Source organism: Meles meles, chromosome 12 (assembly GCF_922984935.1).
Source record: "Meles meles chromosome 12, mMelMel3.1 paternal haplotype, whole genome shotgun sequence".
In the NCBI taxonomy this organism is placed as follows: Eukaryota; Metazoa; Chordata; class Mammalia; order Carnivora; family Mustelidae; genus Meles; species Meles meles.
The window spans coordinates 59227722-59249176 of record NC_060077.1 but is presented as its reverse complement, the minus strand read 5'-3'; the positions used below and the strand labels follow the sequence as shown (position 1 = coordinate 59249176).

Here is a 21455-nt window from a genome sequence, read left to right as displayed (position 1 = left end):
ATGTTCCCACTCCACGGGAAAGGCAAGAAAGTTAATCATTCTTTGAGTTTTGTCCTAGGTGTCCAGATATCTGATAACATCTAAAAAGAATGGAATCGCAAACATGTTCCAGGACATTCGGTTTGAATAAACCTTACCCAGAGTCTGGCATTAGTACCTCCACCTTCGATGACTTATGAAATAACACCTATTATTCACCTGTCACTCACCTTTGAATTCGACCCTACCCTGGATTTCTGAAGTAACATGTTCCCTGGACCCTTTCCAGTATGAACCCCTAACTCCAAGTGATGAAGAGAGTCATTCTCCTTTCCTTTCGGAGTGTCCCAGACTCTCTGTCCGCTGTACTCTCACTTACACCATTCAATAAACTCTGCTTTCACTTCCCACTTCCTCATGGCTCCCCTGCACAAAGCCAAGGATCATCTTAGCCAAGAGGTATCCTCAGTCTCTGGGTCCTCAGATCTGGCCTGTCTATGTCAAAATGATACAGAAGGTTGTAAAGAGAAAAATATATTTACATCTGTATAGATGTATTTTAATTTTTCAAAGGAAAAGTCACTTCATCTGCTCTTCCTAGCTTTCCGGTCTCCTCCTCTGACTGACATTTAGCAGTTGGGTATCTTCTCCTATGTCCACATGTAAGTAAATCGCTGATTGTGTAAAAATCCCTTCTCACCACCACCACACACAGACACACACACACTAAAAAGCCGGAACATACACAAAAAAGCTAAACCAAAAGGAGAAAGTTAGTCCCTTACTATATAACTTGCCTTCTTCCTTAACCACAGACCACACACATCTTCCAGGTCAGTACATATATTTTTACAACAGCAAAGATCTTGTATATACTGATGCTTTTTATTTCTTTTGTCTGAATTTCTGAAAGAGAAATTATAGACTGGAATGATGTGCACATTTTTATTTGCCAGATCATCCAAAATGGGTTGTAGCAATGTGTACTCCCAGCATTAATATCTGAGCGAGTTGGGAAAGAAGATCTGATGGCTGGGGCACGTGGGTGGCTCAGTGGGTTAAAGCCTCTGCCTTAGGCTCAGGTCATGGTCTCAGGGTCCTGGGATCAAGCCCTGCATCAGGCTCTCTGCTCAGCAGGGAGCCTGCTTACCCCCACCCCCTGCTTCCCTCTCTGCCTACTTGTGATCTCTGTCAAATAAATAAGTAAAATCTTTAAAAAAAAAAAAAAAGAGGTGATGGCCATTGGTTCACCTAAATACTAGCGAGATAAAGTCTCTTTTCACATGTTCTTTGATGCTTTGCATTTTCTCCTGTGAAGAGAAATCTTCCGTTGCGTTTATCAGTTTCTAGGAGATCTTTGTGTCTTGGGGGAAATTCATTCTCTGCTTTTCATATATAATGCAATACTTTCTTACCTCTTATCTTTGGAATGGTTTAGAGGATTTTTGCCATATAGGATTTTGTATGTTGTTGAACGTTTTCCATTGTTGGGTCTGGGTTTCCTGTATAGCTTTAAAGATTGTATTTATTTATTTGACAGAGAGAAAGAGAGCACAAGCAGTGGTAGGGGCAGCGGGAGAGGGAGAAGCAGACTCCCCACTGAGCAGGAAGTCCAATGTGGGACTCCATCCCAGGACCCTGGAATCATGACTTGAGTTGAAAGGAGACACTTAACCGACTGAGCCACCCAGGGACCCCTCCTGTGTAGCATTTAAAAAGCCTCACGTAGCGCTTGCTTCGGCAGCACATATACTAAAATTGGAAGGATCCAGAGCAGATTAGCATGGCCCGTGTGCCAGAATGACATGCAAATTTGTGAAGCCTTAGAAAAAATTAAACAATAAAATAAAAACCTTCGTTCATGCCAAGACTAGACAACTAGCTATTCAACCAGATGTTTTTCTCATACTTTTCTAGTTTAATTTCTTCCATCCACATCTTTAAGCAATATGAAATATATTTTTACTTAAGCATAGGGTTGAGATCTGACCCATTTTTCTAGATGCTTAGCAAGTTATGCGGATATCTCTTAGTAGGTAAATTACTCTTTTGCTGTTGGAATTGAAGTCTAAAAAAAATGTAAGGAACACGGAATATGTGGCAGGTACTTTTCTAAGCATCTGACTGGTAACTCATACAGTCCTCACAAGTCCACAGCATAGGTAAAAGCCAGTTTATCACATATAAGCCTTTCAACATTGCTGCATCTGTTTCTGGATTGTTTACCTGCTTCACTAACCAGTACAGCAAAAAAAAAAGGACAGGTGCACTGTGTGCACTGCACGCCTACTTCCCCTGCCCCCCCCCCCCCCCAGGAAGCTTTCCTCCAGTTCTCTCACCTCTGAGCACCACACTCCTATATCCAGATGCTTCCTCAGCATCTCTGCTTGCACTGTAACTTGTCTTCTCAGATGCAGTGCGGCCCAGATGGCACTCTTGATTTCGCCCCTCAACCTGCCCTGCCACCCAGTCTTCCTCTGTCTCAGCCCCACCAAGTGCCATTGCTGCTTCCTCTCTCCAGCCTTGCCTGGGGTGCCAGCTCCCCACCAGGAGCAGATCTGCTCACTTCTCTGCATGCCCTGGCCACTCTCTCCTTTTGTCTGCACCCCCCATGGCCCCCCAAATTCTTTTCCTGCATCCTCTCTTGCCAGCTTCCTCTCTCCCAGTCCATTCTTCACAAGGCAAAGTGGCTTTCTTAAAATGTAAGTTACATTTGGGGACAGGAAATGTCCTTGCTCAGAGTGTCCAGGCTCCTTATTGCACCTGGAGCACAGTCACCTGGCTGTGTTCTGCAGGTCCTTGCATGGCCGGTCGCTGCCGGCCTTCAGACCTCATCTTGTCTCCCCCGCCCACCCTTACCCCGAGCCCTGCTACGCTGGCCTTCTCTGTCACTCAACATGTCCTGCTTAGACCTACCGCGGGGCCTTTGCTATTTTGCTTTGAGTGAGGATCCTTCCCATGACTGCTTTTCCTAATCATTCCAAGATCAGCTGAAATATCACCCCCTCATTGAGGCCTTCATTGACTTCTGGAATAAAGGACTCCCCCCAGTACATACACCCTTGCCCATCAAGTCACTCTCTGCCATAACTGGTTTTTATTACTGTCATTGTAACCTCATTATCTGAAATTATTCATTCACCATTTACCTGTTCCCCTCCTAAATGTGAACACCTGGCAGCAGGACTCGTTGGCTGCGCTGTACATGGACCCCCCAGCCCAGATCCTGGCACAGAGCAGGGGCTCAATAAGGATTTGCTACAAAATCATAGTGGAAGGAAAGGAAGTTTTGTTTTGTTTTGTTTTAAGATTTCTTTATTTACGAGAGAGAGACTGTGTGCTCAGGGGAGAGGCAGAGGGAGCTGGAGAGAGAGAATCCAAGCAGACACCCCACTACGCTGTCGACCCTGAGATCTGACCTGAGCCAAAAATCAAGAATCAAGACTGTTAATGGACTGAGCCACCCAGATGCCTCCTGGAAGAGTTTTTTGGTAAGATTGCTATTTATCTTCCCTAAATGTTTGATAGAATTCACTAGTGATACTGTTTTGGGCTGGGGTGTTCTGGGAAGTTTTTTGATAACTAATTTGATTTCTTTAGTAAATCTAAAGCTATTCGATTTTTGTGTGTGTTAGTTTTGGTAATCTGTATTTTTTTAAAGATTTTATTTATTTTATTTGACAGAGAGAGAGAGAGAGAGAAATCACAAGTAGGCAGAGAAGCAGGCAGAGAGAGAGAGGGGGAAGCAGGCTCCCCGCTGAGCAGAGAGCCCGATGCAGGGGCTCCATCCCAGGACCCTGAGACCATGACCTGAGCAGAAGGCAGAGGCTTAAGCCACTGAACCACCCAGGTGCCCTGGTAAACTGTGTTCTTAAGCAATTTGTCTATGTCATCTAAACTGTCAAATTTATTGGCATAAAATTACTTGTAATATTGTCTTATTATCTTTCTCATGCCTGCAAGATCTGTAGTGATATCTTCTCTTTAATCTCTTATTGGGATTCTTGTTCTGGGTAAGAATGGAGTAAGCACACTCCATCCTGTCTCTCCCCTTGACTATAATCATAAAACCTGAACAGACTGCATAGAGCACCCGTAGGAAGACTGAAAAGTATATAGTAGCAGGTTGAATGAAAAGAGGACTTAAAGTGCCAATGAATTGGAGGTGAGTTTACCACTATTGTTCCTTTGCTATCTGCTGGCCTGAATGCAGTTTAGCCTGAAGCCCAGAAGTGGGAAGTGGGATGTGTGTAGCGAGAGATCCAGGAGAAGCCCTTGAGTTATGACTGAGTAGCTGGAGAGGGTGTGGAATTCTCCACATTTTTTTCTTTTTTTTTCCCCCCCTTCTCTCCATTTCTTGAGCCTTAACCCCCAAGCCATCCTTTGTTGGCAGCAGCAAAGACCACAACAGGCGCCAGCAGTGGCCAGATTCTCAGGAAAGGGAACATTCATCTCCAGTCAACCAATCCCTCTTGCATTTCCTCCCCTTCTCTTTCTGCCTCCTGCTACTTGGCCAAAGATGGGAGCAGTCACAGAGGAACACAATGATGGGGTAACTTTCTAGCTCCAGGTTTCTGGCCACAGAACCAGAGAGGGGCATTGTAGGAAAGCACTGGAAAGTCCTGGGGAGATTATGGAGAAAGAAGAGCTCTTTTTTAGCTCTATGGGAAAATCCCATGAAGTTATATGAGAATTTCCAAGTTCACTGACTGTGCACATATGGATCTGATCAGTTTAACAGAGACTTTGAGAAGAGAATCAACAGACCATCAATCAGGTTCCAGATGACCAATGAGTAGTACATATTCGGGATCTACCCAAATAATACTTCAAAGGCTTTAGAAACTGAATCTAAATTTTAACCACAACTCTCAGAAGGTAGGTTGAACTTGTAGAGTGAACCTAAGCAGATCTATTGCCTAAAACAAAAATAAGTACGTTCTCCATAGGATTTAAAAAAGACCTGGGGTCCCATTATATAATATTTCAAAATTTCCAGGAGACAATCCAGAATTACTTGGCATATGAAAAACCACGAAAATCTCAACTCACATGGGAAAAAAACCAAAACAATCAACAGACACCAACAGCAAAATTGGCACAGATGTTGGAATTATCTGACAAAGACTTCAAAGCAACTATTGTACAATTGCTCTACCAAGCAGTCAGTCACACTCTTGAAATGAGTAGAGTTAGCAAACTTTTCCCACGAAGGGCTTGGTGGTAAGTATTTTTTTTTTTTTTAAGATTTTATTTATTTGACAGAGAGAGAGAGAGAGAGAGAGAGAGAGAGAGAGGAGGAAACAGTCTCCCCAATGAGCAGAGAGACTGATGCGGGACTCAATCCTAGGACCCTGAGATCATGACCCTAGCCGAAGGCAGAGGCTTAACCCGCTGAGCCACCCAGGCGCCCTTGGTGGTAAATATTTGAGGCTTTGCAAGGCATGTGGTCTCTGTTGCATCGACTCAGTTCTGTAAAAGCAGCCGCAAAAAGAGAGCCATCCATACTATATAAACAAGGAATTGTGGCCATTTCCCAATAAAACTTTATTCATGGGATTCGGCCCATAGACCATAGTTCATCAATCCTTGAACTATAGTGTTTTTAGATATTTTATTGATTTTTCTGTGTTTACTAGATTATCAAGATCTCACTGACACTCGTTGCCTGGCTTGCTTGTTTGTTCCGTAGTGACTGTCTCCCTGGGTATGAGATGGTATCTGACTCACTGTGGTTTTGATTTGTGTTTCTCTCAGAATTAGTGGTGCTGAGCATCTTTTCATATGTTTGCTGGTTACTTGTCTTGATAATCTATATATTATCAAAAGCAAGCTCTTAAAATCTTTCACTATGATTTCGTGCTTGCTTATTTCTCCCCTTAGTCCTGTTAGTTTTTCTTAATTCATGTTGAAGCTCTGATATTAGGTGCATAAATACTTTCATTGTTATATTTTCCTGATGCATTGACGTCTTTCTCATTTTGAAATTTCCCACTTTATCTCAATGTTCTGCCTGAAAGTCTATTTTGTCAAATATTAATATAGTCACTTCTGATTCCTTTTTAAAAAACATTTTATTTATTTATTTATTTGAGAGAGAGAGAGAGAGCATGAGTAGAGGAGAGGAAGAGGCAGAGGAAGAAGCAGACCCCTCGCCAAGCAGGAAGCCCCCCATGTGCAGTTTGATCCCAGGGCCCTGGGATCATGACCTGGGCAAAGGTGATGCCTAACTGACTGAGCCACCCACGCACCCCAGATTCCTATAAAGGCAGCGTAATATTTCCTCGTGTGTATTTACCAGATTTTCTTCATCCATTCCCCCGTCAACGGACACTTGGGTTGTGTCCACTTCTTGGCTACTTTGAATACTTCTGCGATGGACATGGGTATGCAAAGTTTTTTTTTTTTGTTTGTTTTTTGTTTTGAGATCCTGCTTTCAGTTCTTTCAGATAGCTACCGAGGAATGGGATTGCTGGATTGTATGGTAATTCTATTTTTAAATTTTTGAGGCACCTCCACACTGTTTTCCATAGTTGTGGTACCACTTCATAAGCCAGATCACAGGCATTTCCATCTCTCCCCAGCCTCACAGACACTCATTATTGCCCGGCTTGCTTGTTTTTTCCCTAGCGACTCTCTTCCTGGATATGAGACAATATCTCACTGTGGTTTTGTTTTGTGTTTCTCTTAGGATTAGTGATGTTGGGCATCTTTTCATATGCTTGCTGATTACTTCAGATTTCTTATTCTTCCTCTCTGCCTGGTGTAACTCTTTCTATCCTTTTACTTTCTTTTTTCTTTTTATTTATTATTACTATTTTTAAAATTATTTATTTATTAATTAATTAATTTAATTAATTAATTAATTAATTTAATTAATTAATAATTAAAATTATTTATTTATTTATTGAGAGCGAGATGGCATGCAAGAGCTCAAGTGGGGGGCATAGGGAGAAGCAGGCTCCCCACTGAGCAGGGGCTCAATTCCAGGACCCCAGGATCATGACCTGAGCTGAAGCCAGACACTTAACTGACTGGGCCACCCAGATGCCCCTATCCCTTTTCTTTCACCCTACTTGTGTCTTTGTACTCAAAGTGCATTTTTTGGGGGTGTGTATATAGCGTGCAGGTGGGTCCTTTTTTAAGTTTAATTTTGTTTTTAATCCAGTCAATCTCTGTCATTGAATTGGCATACCTAGTGTATTTAATGTACTATCAGGATGTGACATCTTTGATTCTGGCAGGCAGCCTGATGGCCCCCTGAAGTTATCCATGTCCTAATCACCAGAACCTGCGAATGTGTTGTTGTACATGGCAAGTGGGATTTTGCACGTGTGGTGAAGGTTACTGACCTTAAAATGTGGAGGTTATTATGGATAATCTGGGTGGCCCCAATCAAATCTCGGGATTCTTAAAAGCAGGGAATCTTTCCCAGGTGGGTCAGACAGAAGAAAAAAGAGGATAGATCTGAAGCATGAAAAGGACTCAACCCAAAGTTGTAAGGCCTTTGGAGATGGAGGAGGGAAGCCTCAAGTCATGGAATGCCCCAGTGCCCAGGGGAAGCTGGGAATGATGCTCAGCTGAAGCCAGCAAGAAGGCAGGACACTCAGTCATAGACCTCAAGGAACTAAAGTCTGTCAACAACCCAAGTGAGCAGAAAATGCATTCTCGCCTCCAGCCTCAACTAAGAACACAGCCTGTCAACATGTCAGCTTTGGCCTGGTGAGACCTGTTCACGACCTCTGACCTCCAGGATAAGATAATAGATCTGTGTTGTTCTAAGCCACTACGCTTGTAGTAATTTGTTATGGCAACAATGGAAAACCAATACAGCATATATTGGGGGGCTCATCCTCTGCACAGATGCCTCCCTGGGTTACCCCTCTAACTTTCCGATTCTCCTGCTGGCCTCAAACTGTTTTCCGTCCCCTCCCAGCCAGTCAGGCTGTGGCTCTCTGCAGCAGGAGCAACTCCTGGTTTGGGGGGGGGGGGGGCTGCCCTCTGGGGAGAAAAGCCCCAACTTACAAATCTCAACAATTTCTGTTCATCTTTCAAGGCTGCTCTCCTTTCCAGTTTCTGCCTTCTTTTGGTTATTCGCCAAGCCCTCCAAATATTGCTTTTAAATGTTTTGCTCAGCTTTTATAAGCGTCATCTGCAGAAAGACTAGTCTACCGATACCAAAAGCTAGAATCTCGTTATACTTTTCTGCCTCATTATACTCTTTCACCTTTGCAATTTCCCTGGGAAATAAGTTGTTTAAAATAAGTTTGTGACATGTCTGAATTTTTCTCATTCTCATTAATCTGAAGGTTTCTAAAACCGAGATGCCTTGTCTTAGTATGGCACTTTAAAAAAATGAATAAATGGAAAGTTTTCTGACTTTTGATGGGGGTGGGGATGGGAGGTGGGAAGGACTCCCAGCCGTAGCAGCCAGGAGAGAAGGAAGCTCGGTGGCCGGTTTGTTCCACCACGTGCAGTTCCCCACAATCACCAGCAGGGGGAAAAATTAGTTTTCTGTTTCCGATGGATCCCCGCGCCCCGCCGCTAATTCCCTAACGAAAGGAAAACGGAAGAGCGCCGGGGAGGTCTCGCTCAGTGTTGGGAGGGAACTGGCTTCGCGGGGTGCCTGAGAACGCCAAGACCCCGCGAAATCGGGTGTACCTATTCCAAGCAGCCGTCCCTTTCGAGACGCACGGAGAAGTTGGCTGGACCTCCCTGCAGACCCGGCGGGCAGGGCTGCAGCGGCGCGGAGCCGCCTCCAGAGCGGCCGCAGCAGCGCGGGCGGGACGCGAACCCAGGTGCGCGGACCAGGTGAGCCCGCCGTGACCAGGTGAGTCCGCTCCCGGGTCTGAGACTGACCCAGGTGAGTCCGCGAGTGAGCAGGTGAGTCTGCGCGGCGGATCCAGGTGAGCCCGCGTCCACAGCTCCGGCGTCTCGCGCGGGAGTCTGGCGTCTGGTGCCGGGACTCGAGCAGTTGACGGGCTAGTGATGTCGGGATCCGCGCCTGGGCACGGTGGCGGCTCCCGGGGCTGGAGATCTGAAAGGACCTTCCGCTAAGTGGGCGCATAGTATTTTAGCTTTAAAAAGAAATCATGCAAATGAGATGATGTGTATGGGAGAGGCGACCGAGTGGTTATTTTATGAGTGCTGGGCATGCATCATTCCCTCGAGGACCCTGGCCAAAGTGCTTCTTTTGTAACCGGGTGGTACAGCCTGCGTCTGTGCCCCTGAGTTTCGAGCACCTGCGTGGGTAAATCACGAGCCGCAGACGGGAAGAAACAGCCACCCCTTTAGGGGTGTTTTAAGATCGAAAGTCAGTGGATGCTGAAGCAGTGAGGAAGATGGGAAAGAGGAAAGCGAAGAACAGAAAGATAAGAAGCAAAGATATGGGAAGTAAAAGCAAAGCAAAACAAACACAAACCCGCTTGGAAAAAGTCTAGCGGATCCCATAGCTCGGTGGGGTGTGCAGGTGGGCAGCAGGAGAGCTGTGTGGGTTGCCGTGCGTGGGGGACATGACTCAGAACAGATCACTGGAGTCAGAGGAGGTCTCTGGTGAAGGGTGCGTTGGTTATCGCTGGGATTTTAAAGTTACTAGAGGAGGTACAGAAATGGATGCACATGAAGGCAACAGGTTTTCCTTTGACTAATTATCAAATGATAAGTTATAAACCTGTAACTGGATTTGTAGATGAATCGCGAGGTGCTGTGTTTCTCTGTACCTTGATGAACATTCAAGGAGGAATCTCTAGAAAAGCATTTAGTGTAAATAGTTAGACTTTAGGATCAAAGTGTTACAAAACAGCACAACGAATTATTATTCTAGGTCTCAATTGCGTATGGCAGCAGAACTCTGTATTTAAATGTATTTCAGGAATGTGTCCATTTGTTTTAGATGGCTAAAATAGATGAGAATATAAAATACTCCAATACTTTGAAATCCTGCAAATGAGATGATGATACACAAAAGTCAAATAAAACATTTGCCAAACTCTATGTGAAAATGAGTGAAATAATAACATAGCCAAGTTCAGCTACTTTTCAAGACAGGTATTATGTTTGGAGGCTGACATTTCGTCTGCACTTGTATTTGACGGCTGAGGGTATGTTGGTCATTGCCAACTTACATCTCTGTGACCATCAGGCCTGTAATACCTAAATGGCCTTCCCACTTTTCAGTTTATCAGTCTTAGAGTCTTCCTAGGTACATCTTTTTTTTAAAAATCCTATTCTTGTGTCATAAAACTTGCCTGTTTGTTTGATGTTTTGAAAACATTTTGAAAGGGGAGAGAACAGGCAGGTTACATATCTATGAATCAGACAAAACTTCAGTTTGTTGATTGAATGGGAAATGAGAAATGAGGGGAGGGAGGATATGCTGATACTATTTGAACTTTGCATACTATTTCTTCCTAAATGGTAAGGAATTTGGAACAGTCACTCAGGCTTAGTTTTGGCTGAAAGACATTAAAGATATTTTTCTTAGACAGTGTTTATATGAGGAGCTTCTTAGCACTTTCTCATAAGCTCCCAGGGACTGCCTTCTAGTATCTTAGAGGCAAGGTACTTGTCACTAAATTGTTACTTTAAATGTTGCTTTGGTATATCTTATATAGCTGTAATGGAACTTAACAATCAGAATATATACTATTAGTTAATTTTTTGTTTTTTAAAGATTTTATTTATTTATTTGACAGAGAGAGATCACAAGTAGGCAGAGGGGTAGGCAGAGAGAGAGGGGAAAGCAGGCTCCCTGCTGAGCAGAGAGCCTGATGTGGGGCTCAATCCTGGGACCCTGGGATCATGACTTGAGCCAAAGTCAGAGGCTTTAACCCACTGAGTCACCCAGGCGCCCCAGTTATTTTTTTTAAACAGGAAATGAGTGTGGGTATTTGATTCCTTCTGTTAGTTATTCACATCTGAGCCTGTGTTTATGGGAAAAAACAACTATTGTCTTAGTAAGATCTGTTTTTATTTATTTATTTATTATTTTTTAATGTGTAGACACTCTGAAAGTAGAGGTAGTCCTTGTCTAGTATAGTAGCTCCTCTGTCTCGCCTGGAACCTAATGTCCTCTCTTTCTTTGTACTATCTTCAGTGCATAGCTTCCATCTTCCAGGTGACCTCGTGGTTGCAAGATGACTGCTGAAGTTCTGGTCATCACACCCACATTCTAGACAGGAACATGGAGGAAAGGGAGAAGGGCGGAGGGACACCTGGTAGCTGAGTAAGATTTAACAGCTTCTACTTACATTTTGTGGTAGATTGTCTGCAAAGATGGCTGCCAGTAGTTCTTGCTTATGTCACTTTTCCCATCAAGGAGTGGAATTTATTTCTTCCTGAGTTGGGTCTGGCCTTGTGACTTGCTTTGACTGATAGAATGCATTGGAAGGCCTTACTTGGTCTTGCTACTTCTGTTATTGCCCTCTTGGGATCAAGCTGCCATGTAAAAAGGCTTGCCAGAGACTACTGAATATTGAACTACCATGTCAGGAGAGGTCTAGCCGGTCCTCTCCACCTGAGGGGCAGTCATGTGCGTGAAGCCATCTTGGATGTGCCAGCCCCAGCTGAGTACCATTAGGCACTGCTGGAACAGAAGAACCCCCCAGGTAAGCCCTGCCAACTTATAGAATTGTCAAGGACAATAAATCTTTGCTGAATTGGGCTGAAAAACATGATCAGTGGGCCCCCTGCCTCCAAATGCCAGGATGTGCAAGAAGTGACGTTCGTTGGTGCTGTCCTGGCTGCATTGGACATGGTAGAAGTTCATACACCATCCTGGCAAGCCCTCTGGGATGGTTACCCACATGCTTGGCGTTGATGGGATTGGATCACCCACCCAGGCTATGCTCCTGGGTTCAGCTTCAGCCCTTCTTTTCTGCTCTGAAGCTTCTATGCCGCACCGCGCCAGGCAGCCCCCAAACTCTCTCTGGACACATGGTGAGCTCGCAGATCCCTGCTGCTGTCAGGTCGCCTAGCTCTTGTTCTCAGAGTGGAAGCCTGATTGGATCAGATCACTTTGCATGCGGCTCGTGGCCAGGCCATTGCTGTGCTCTGGATTTGCTGCCCATCCCTTACTTCTTATCCCTTTCCTAGTGAGCCCTGCCAGGAGAGGGACGTGGTCCTTGAGCTCTGAAGGCACTGGATCAAGTTCTGGCTACACACCTCCCTGGCTATATGACTTCGAGCAGGCTTGATCGCTTTTTGCCTCAGTTTTTTCATCTGTGGAGTGGGACTAAGGGCAGCCCCTTCATAGGGTTATTGTGACGATTCAGGCTAGAGTGCCTGTAAACACATGGTGTGTGGTCAGTAAATGGTGGCCTTGACTATTCATGTTTTACTGTAACTGATACAGCAACTATGCGCTCCTTTTGTGGAATCTGTGATCTTGAAAAGTCAGCTATCAGTCAAGTGATACTTCCCCATGGACGTCTGTCATAAAACGAGATTTTTTTTCCCACTGAAAAGCTGATTTTTTTTTTTTGAAAAGCTGATTTTCAACCATGTTATGACATTTAAAAGCTTCTTTTAAAAATACTGGAAAACTTTTTGTCAAAATCATGAATTGAGAGGAACATTATCAGATAATATATTTAAAGATAACTAGAAGTCTCTGTGTATCATATCCTCCTGGTTTTGCTCTGTCTGGGTGAAGAGGGGGACAGCGTGAGGTGTCCCTCCGTGTTCCATGTCACACGATGCCCCCTTGCAGTTGTTGGGTGGGACTTACACTGCTCTCCTGGGACAGAGGCAATTGAAGAGAAAAACCAGGCACTTCCAGGTGCTTTTGAAGACACACTTTCGATGTGTCCTAGCTGTTCCTTAACCCAATGTACATATGAGCTTCCATGCAGGGAGGGTTTAAAATTTTGTGTAAAGTGGATTCTCTCATAATTGTTCATTTAATACCTAGGGCCAGGGATGGTACACTTTGTTGATGCATTTATTTGATATTTTTTGGTAGGTGTTTATAGTGAGGACAGGTTTGCCATTCTGTTTGTGATATATCTTTAAAATTATTGCTCGTATTATATATTACTTCCGTAAAGACAAATCCCTCGAAGAGGACTTTTTGGCTTTCTTAGATTGTAAAGCACTATGTAAATGTAGGCATCCCTATAATTCTTTAAGTTGGACACACCCTAACTTGGTTGTGACATTTCTTTTTGTGACCCTGGAGGGCTGGGAGGGGGGGTGGTGTTCCATATGTAGAAAATGATGATTGATTCTGTGAGCTTGAGTTTGACATGGGCTTTATAACCACTGGTTAGAGTGTACACTGCCATCTCAGTGCATCTGTTGATAGGAGGCACGGGGCAGGGGGGGGAGGGATGCTTTTCCTAAAACAAGGAGTTTTTACTTATTTATAAACTAATCTACTCTTATCAAGTTCAGACAGGATAGGAGGGTATGAGACCTCCCTCCACCCTCCAGAGGTAGGCAGGCAGCCACTGCTTAGAGTCTCTTATCCTTACAGCAATTTTCTGTACATGAACAAACATGTACTCACATGGATTGTTTCTATTTCAACACAAATGGTGTCACACTGTATATGTTGTTATGCCATTTTTTTCTTTTCTTTTTTAAAAAGATTTTATTTATTTATTTGACAGAGATCACAAGTAGTCAGAGAGAGAGAGGAGGAAGCAAGCTCCCCGCTGAGCAGAGAGCCCGACTTGGGGCTTGATCCCAGGATCCTGAGATCATGACCTGAGCTGAAAGCAGAGGCTTTAACCCATTGAGCCACCCAGGCGCCCCATACGCCATCTTTTCTTTACATATCTGTAGGGCTGGAATGTTTCCATTGCAGCATCTATATTCCATTTTATTCTTCTTAACCTCCCCAAAACATCCCCTTAAACGGCAGGACCACGATCAAACCAAACCCATGTGATGATCATTTCCAAACAGGCTGTATCTAAAACTGGACACTTTACTAGAATTTTTCAAAATTATTAAACCAATTTTTAATAGACTTTATTTTCTAGAGCAGTTTTAGATTTATAGCAAAACCAAGCAGAAAGTACAGAGATTTCCCATCCACCCCCTGCCTCCACACATGCCCCGCCTCCCCACTCTCAATGTCCCCATCGGAGAGCGGGACCTCAGTTAAAAATCCATGAAGCTACCCGGACACAGCATTAGTTTAGAGTTGAGAGTTCGTCCTTGGTGTCATATGCTTGGTGGGTTCTGACAAATATAATGATATATATGCACCTTTGTAGTATCAGAGTAGTTTCACTGCCCTAAAAATCCTCCGTGCTCTACCTGTTCATTCCTGCTGTACCCTACCCTTGGCCATCGCTTATCATTTTACTCTATTCATAGTTTTGCCTTTTCTAGAATGTTCTATAGCTGGAATCATTCAGTATACAGCCTTTTTGGTTTGGCTTCTTTCACTTAGTAATGTGCATATAAGTTTCCTCCAGGTCACTTCATGGCTTGATAGCTCGTTTCTCTTTTGTGCTGAATAATATTCTGTTGCAGGGATATACCGTTGTTTATGCCTTCATTCACCTACGGAAGGACATCTTGGTTGTTTCCAAGTTTAAGCAATTATGAATAAAGCTGGTATAGGGCACCTGGGTGGCTCAGTGGGTTAAATCCTCTGCCTTTGGCTCAGGTCATGACCAGGGTCCTGGGATCGAGCCCCACATCGGGCTCTCTGCTCCACAGGGAGCCTGCTTCCTCCTCTCTCTCTGCCTGCCTCTCTGCCTAGTTGTGATTTCTCTCTGTCAAATAAATAAAATATTAAAAAAAAAAAAAAAGCTGCTATAAACCTCCCTGTGCAGATTTTGTGAGCATAAGTTTTCAACTCATTTAGGAAATTTCCAAGGAGTGTGATTGCTAGATCATATGGTAAGAGTGTATTTAGTTTTTGTTTTGTTTTGTTTTGTTTTGTTTTAGATTTTATTTATTTATTTGACAGACAGAAATCACAAGTAGGGAGAGAGGCAGGCAGAGAGAGAGAGAGGAGGAAGCAGGCTCCCTGCCAAGCAGAGAGCCCGATGTGGGGCTTGATCCCAGGACCCTGGGGTCATGACCTGAGCGAAAGGCAGAGGCTTTAACCCACTGAGCCACCCAGGCGCCCCGAGAGTGTATTTAGTTTTCTAAGAAACTGCCAAACTGTCTTCCAGAGTTGCCATATCATTTTGCCTTCCCACCAGCAGTGAATGAGAGTTCCTGTTGCTCCAGATTCTCGCCGACATTTGGTGTTGTCAGTATTTTGGATTTTGGTCATTCTAATAACGATGTAGCAGCGTCTCATTGTTGTTTTAATTTGGATTTCCTTAATGACATATGATGTTGAGTATCTTTTCTTATGATTATTTGCCATTTTTCTATCTTTTTTGGTGAGGTGTGGGTTCAGATCTTTTGCTTCTTTTTTAAATCAGGTTTTTAGTTTTCTTATTGTTGAGTTTTAAGAGCTTCTTCTTCTTCTTCTTCTTTTTTTTTTTTTTTTTAAGATTTTAGTTATTTGGCAGAGAGAGAGAGAGAGCACGGTGGCAGGGGCAGAAGGAGAGGGAGAAGCAGACTTCCCACTGCTGAGCAGGGAGCCCAACTCAGGTCTCAATTCCAAGACCTTGGGATCATGACCTGAGCCAAAGGCAGATGTTTAACTGACTGAGCCATCTAGATGCCCCTAGGAGATATTTTTAACCCTCCTGTATCATATATATCCTAGCAAATATTTTCTCTCAGTTTGTGACTTGTCTTCTCATTCTCTTGACTTGATTTTTTCTAATTACTGAAAAAAAAAAATCATACCCACTGTGGCAAGTCTCACAAAGCAAAGCTATATTAAGAAAAATGCAATAATCTTCTCTTTCCCTCTGATTGTACCCTATGAGGTAACTAATCTGAATAGTTTGATTTGTAACCTTCTGTATCTTTCTCAGCTAAAATGCTCATCTTTCCTTCATATTTTGTCTAAAAATAAGCTTAATTATATATTTATCCATAACTTTCTTTTCTTTTTATGTAATCTCTACACCCAATGTGGGGTTTAAGCTCATGTCCTGAGAACAAGACTCACGTGTTCTATTGACAGAGCCATCCAGGCGCCCCCATAATTTTCGTTTATACATTCCCTCTATATGATACATCACTAGTATATTCCTAGGCAAATATGCATAAATGTAACTTGTTCTTTGTCATGGTTGTGCAGTATTTCTTGGTACAGAGATCATAACCTAGTCAGTCGCTCTATTGTGGACATTTAGTTTGTTTCCAACTTTATTTTCCTTTTCTATTTTAAACAATTATGGTGCTTTTATTCCTGTAGGAGAAATCTCCCAAAGTGGAACTTCTGGGTCCACGGTGTTACGTATTTCTAATTTATGGGTATCGCCAAATTATTTTCCAAAAGATCATTACGATTCATACTTCCATCAGCACGTGCATTTTCCTGCATTCACTTCAATGCTGGCTGTTGCGGTCTTTAAAATGTTTATCCATTGGGGTGCCTGGGTAGCTCAGTGGGTTAAAGTCTCTGCCTTCAGCTCGGGTCATGATCCCAGGATCCTGGGATCGAACCCCACATCGGGCTCTCTGCTCAGCAGGGAGCCTGCTTCCTCCTCTCTCTCTGCCTGCTTCTCTGCCTACCTGTGATCTCTGTCAAATAAATAAATAAAATCTTTAAAAAATTAAAAAAAATATTTATCCATCTATTAGTATTTTTTTAAAAGATTTTATTTATTTATTTGAGAGAGAGAGAGAGCACGAGCTGGGGGGTAGGTAGGGTGGAGGGGCAGAAGAAGAGGGAGAAGCAGGCTCCCTGCCAGGGAGCCTGATGTAGGGCTCGAACCCAGGACCCCAAGATCATGGCTTGAGCTGAAGGCAAATACTTAACTGACTGAGCCACCCAGGCCCCCTCTGTTAGTATTGATTTAATTTGTATTGTTTTTACAGCCAGTGGCACTGGGCATCTTTTTGTAGCCATGTGTGTTGGTGGTTTGTATCTTTGACCACGTATCTATTAAGTTTAAATGTGGTAGCCTTTCCTAAGCTATAGAGTAGGACTCAGCGGAACAGAGCAGCCAGTGAGGGCTCCAGATTTCTGGTGGGCAGGGTGTAGGGTTCCACCCTCCGGGCAGCTACAGTCCTCACGCTAGGGTAGGGATGCCCACCAGTGATGGCCCTTGCCTACCCGTCTGTGTGTCCCCATGCGGAGTTGCATTGTAACCTCCATGCGGGTCTGTTTGCTGTCTTTTTAGACTCTAAACTTACTGCACTTTGAACCTCAATGCCGAGTATTGTGTTTGTTGCATAATTAGGCCTCCAAAGTATTGCCGATTGAATGAATAAAAGCGTCTGCAAGAGCTAGCAGGTCTCAGGTGGTGGTAGTAATGGTGGTGTTGGGGTGTGTGTGTGTGTGTGTGTGTGCGTGCGTGTGTGTGTGCGTGCGTGTGTGTGTGTGTGCGTGCGTGCGTGTGTGCGTGTGCATGTGTGTAAATGTCAGGCATTCGGGCCGGCCCTTGAGAAGGGGCTGCTGTCAGGAAGCTCAGCCTTGGCATAGAGGAGGGGTGCTTGGCAGGTGGGACCCCTTGCTTTCTACTTTCCTCTATTTTCCTCTTCCCGCTGCACTTGGCTCCTCTCTGCTGATCCCTCTCTTTTCAACTTGAAGTGGGAGTCACTGTTCTCCCCTGAGAACTACCTCCCACCCACAGCTTGAGGGTCCTTTCCACACCAGGGCAAGAAGATTGTGTTAGATGAAGCCAATTATTCCCCAGAATATTTCTCCCAGAGAAGGGGGATTCTACACACTAACCATTGCCTTGTGTGTGTTTCAGAAGGAATTGGCTGAAGCCCAAAGACGGAGCTCAGAAAAGTCATGACCAGCTATTTACTGATTAAAGGAACTAAGTGTAGGGGGTAGGACTGTGTACAGTTGTGTGTGGGGGGGTTGAGATCAGGGTGAATGGGGTGGAGGTGGGGAAAGGAAATTGAATGGACAACAAAAGCCATTTTATTTATCAATTTTCTTCCATTCATTCATATAACAGATTTTAGACAGGTTCAGGATTCACAAACTTCTTGAGGTCAACAAATTCTCTGAGTAACTAGAGAAAATTGTTGACCTCTTCTCTCACAAAAGCACAGGCTGTATGCAAAAAGTCTTGTGTACAATTTGAGGGGACCTCACTGATTGCCTGAGACCTCTAAGTTCCTTGGTTCCTCATCTGTAGCCTCAGAGGAGGATAGATATCCTAGAGGTAGCTGACTTCTTAAAGGACTATTACCACATTATAATTACTTCCCCCCCAAAAAGCTCATTAGAGCACCCACAAAGCATTAAATTTTCTTAGTTGGATTTAGTCACAGTGGAACAGTAAGGAGATGGGATAGAAACGTCTGTTGCCAAAAGCACATGAATGCCAGGTGAAGATTAGAAAAGCCTTATAAGAAAGATAAAAGGCATAGTTTTCACTTTGAACTTGAAAAACATTCACTCTGCACAAAAGCAAGTAGCTGAAGTTAAACGTGACAAAAACAAACAACGGGGTTCAGAGCTGTAATGATAGGCATTTAGAGCTATGGGGAGTTTTTAGAAGGTATATCATGCATTTACCCTCAGGACATCTTTATACATTTATTGCATAATTTTGTCATATTTTTCTGTTCTAAACCTCAGTGTCGTCTCTGTCATCATTTAATAGGAGAAGGCCTTGCAGGGTACCCCAGTCCAGGGGCCATGATGCCCTCATGTGACTGGGTGAGGCAGGAGCCGTGCAGCTGTGAGGCCTGGAAAGAAGGCCGAGAGGTGGAGGGAGGGCCTCCTTCTCCATGGAGGGGCTGAGATTTCCATCCTGAGGTCTTCAAAATGTCCTCATCCTCTCAGGCATTGGCTGCGAGCGCAAATGTCATGGAGGTCATTTCCTTAGGATTTGCTGATTTCCTTTTCTCAGTTGCCTCCACCCCACTGACTATCCCAGGACTTCGAACATGCGTTATTCTGAATTAATAAATGCCAGCCCTTTACATCCACACGTCCTGTATCTTCCACAGAAATCATTCCAAAAACACAACACATGGTTTGACCTTACTCCACCGAATGGTCTATTTTGTTTTGGAGGGATGGGGAGAGAGCCCACCAGCGGTTACTGCCCCAGGAGGGACCGCATGTGGGCTCACACGAGTTCCGGTTTTCACCTGCTTTCCAAGTACTTTCCAGAAGCATAAAGGAGAAAGTGGGGCTTCAGACCTGGAGGCAGAAGAACGAGGATGCTTTCTTCAAAATTAATGAGTTCCAAGGAGAAGCAGTCTTTTACCACAATGCACAACGCTTTCTTTTCCTTCTTAAAAGATTTTATTTATTTATTTGACAGAGAGAGAGAGATCACAAGTAGGCAGAGAGGCAGACAGAGAGAGAAGCTCCCTGCTGAGCAGAGAGCCCGATGTGGGGCTCGATCCCAGAATCCTGAGATCATGACCTGAGCCAAAGTCAAAGGCTTAACCCACTGAACCACCCAGGTGCCCCCACAATGCTTTCTTGAATGCCAGAAAAACTCCACCTTTTCCCTTTTTCTCTGCCATCATCCTCGTCCTTTGATTTTCCAGTGGCATCCCAAGTGTTGTCTCCTGTTTATGCATCTCTAGCACAGCGCGGTTCTTCAGTCAGCCCGTCTACCTCACTGATGCTGAGGTTGCTAAAATATGCAGGAGATGCCTCCCTCAACTGTCTTCAGGTTTTATCGGAAGCCCACCTTCTGAGCTGAGTGCGCTTTTTCCGACATAACAGGAGACTACAGTTCCTCTCTGGCTTCCTTGATATTTTACCTTTTCACTGCATTCCAAGCAGAGGAAATATTTGAAAATCACAGCTTTTGTATTCTGAGGCTGACAGTCTTGGGGAGTGCCGGCCGCATCCGTCTATGCCCTTGTCTCTTGGCGGCAAACCCATCATTCTCTGCTCTGTGGGGCGGGGCTGGGGCTTTGGAAAACTCCCGTTTCCCCCTGCCCGCGCCCATTTAGGCTCTGCCCCTAGGGGACGCTCGATGGAAATGGAGGCTACAGGAGGATTTTCTCTGGCCCCCTTCTCCCAGTTTGTAGATTCCTGTGACTCTCGCTCCAATAATGCTTCACCACTGTGGTGGTGACGGTGATCCTGTGCGTAGTTTTTCCAGTGCTTGTGAAGCCAGATTCACCTTACTCTTCTGAGAGACAGCAGCCCCAGCTACCCAGGGCCTCCTCCTAGAGATCTGAGTTCCCGCCACAGCAGGCTCCTGTCCAAACTCAGACACCTCAGCACTCACCCGCCAGGGCCCCCTCCTCAGGGCTCTGGGTCCCAGTTCTGGAAGTCACCTTTCTCTGAGCAGCCCAGAAACACCAGCGTCTGTGGGAGCAGCTTGCCATCTTGTGTCTGAAGAAACTAGCCTTCCTTGGCTGGAGAACTTTCTTATGAAATGTCTCATGAAGTGAAGTTCTTTAAAAACATTTTATTTTCTGAATAAGGTCTCGAATTGTTGAGGTAAGAGTGGTGGTAGGAAAAAAACTAACGTTGGACTGTTTCCTTCCTTAGCAGTAGATTCATGGGCTGTCCTTACGCAAACCCCAGGTTCTGATGCAAGATACAAGACCATCATGAAAGGTCTCTTTCTCAGTGTCTTGGCTCACACTGCAAACAGTTGGTAAAAATCAAGAGGTTGAAGATTGGATTTCTTCTTTCTTTTTTCTTTCCTCTTTTTTTTCTTTATGGATGCCTGTAGCATTAGGATATGCAAAAGGAGTCAACATGTCCTTTCTTTTATGCTTCAGATCAGGGGCCTGTGCTCCACTTACAAGGAAACTGGCAAGCACCATTACAGGACCTGTTTCGTCAGCCTTGTATAACTGCCCAAGAGGAAGTGTACTTTGTAGTGCATTTATCTGAGAATTCCACATGTTGTCCAACAACTCCAGGGGCTGATCATTCCTGTCATGATTCACTTTGAAATGGGCAAGTTGACCTTCACAAAATGTATCACTCAGTCAGACGTATTTGGTCATGGAAAGCTTTTTGCCTTTGGCTGGCCATGGAGCTGATCCTTCCCTAAACACCTCTTCCTCCTCCGCACCCTGTTTCTTTAGAGCCAGGCAGTCGTCAATGGCTTTAATGATGAAAGTCCAAACTGGCTGAGAATTTGATGAGCTGTCCCTTCTGAGCTCTGATGTCCTCTATGCCCATGTCTTGTCTTGGTTAAATTCGTGTTTGAACAGAGCCTGCATCAAAGACTGTGCTGTAGGCAGTTTCTTGGGAGGTGATTCCAGGGGAGGGGAGCATGAGGCAGGGAGGAGGAAAGGCAAGAATGAGTGGTGGCTGTCTTGGTCAGGACCTGCAGGAAGCATACGGAAGCCTCTGGCAGCCGTCGTTGGGACTCCTGCTGCGTTGCAACTGGAACATTCTTTCCTCTGACTCCCTTGGCTCATTGATTGCAGGCTCCATAGGGCTCTTCACTGCATTGGGGATAGTGGGATAGTGAAGGAATGTGGAAAGGGGC

The 21455-nt window shown here is 44.5% G+C and overlaps 1 non-coding gene across 1 annotated transcript; it reads left to right on the top strand.

The window, feature by feature from the left end:
- The first annotated feature begins 1707 nt into the window (after window positions 1-1707).
- On the top strand, window positions 1708-1814 carry LOC123954762. Its single transcript, XR_006821138.1, has one exon. It is a non-coding gene; the product is annotated as a U6 spliceosomal RNA (small nuclear RNA).
- Window positions 1815-21455: the final 19641 nt, after the last annotated feature.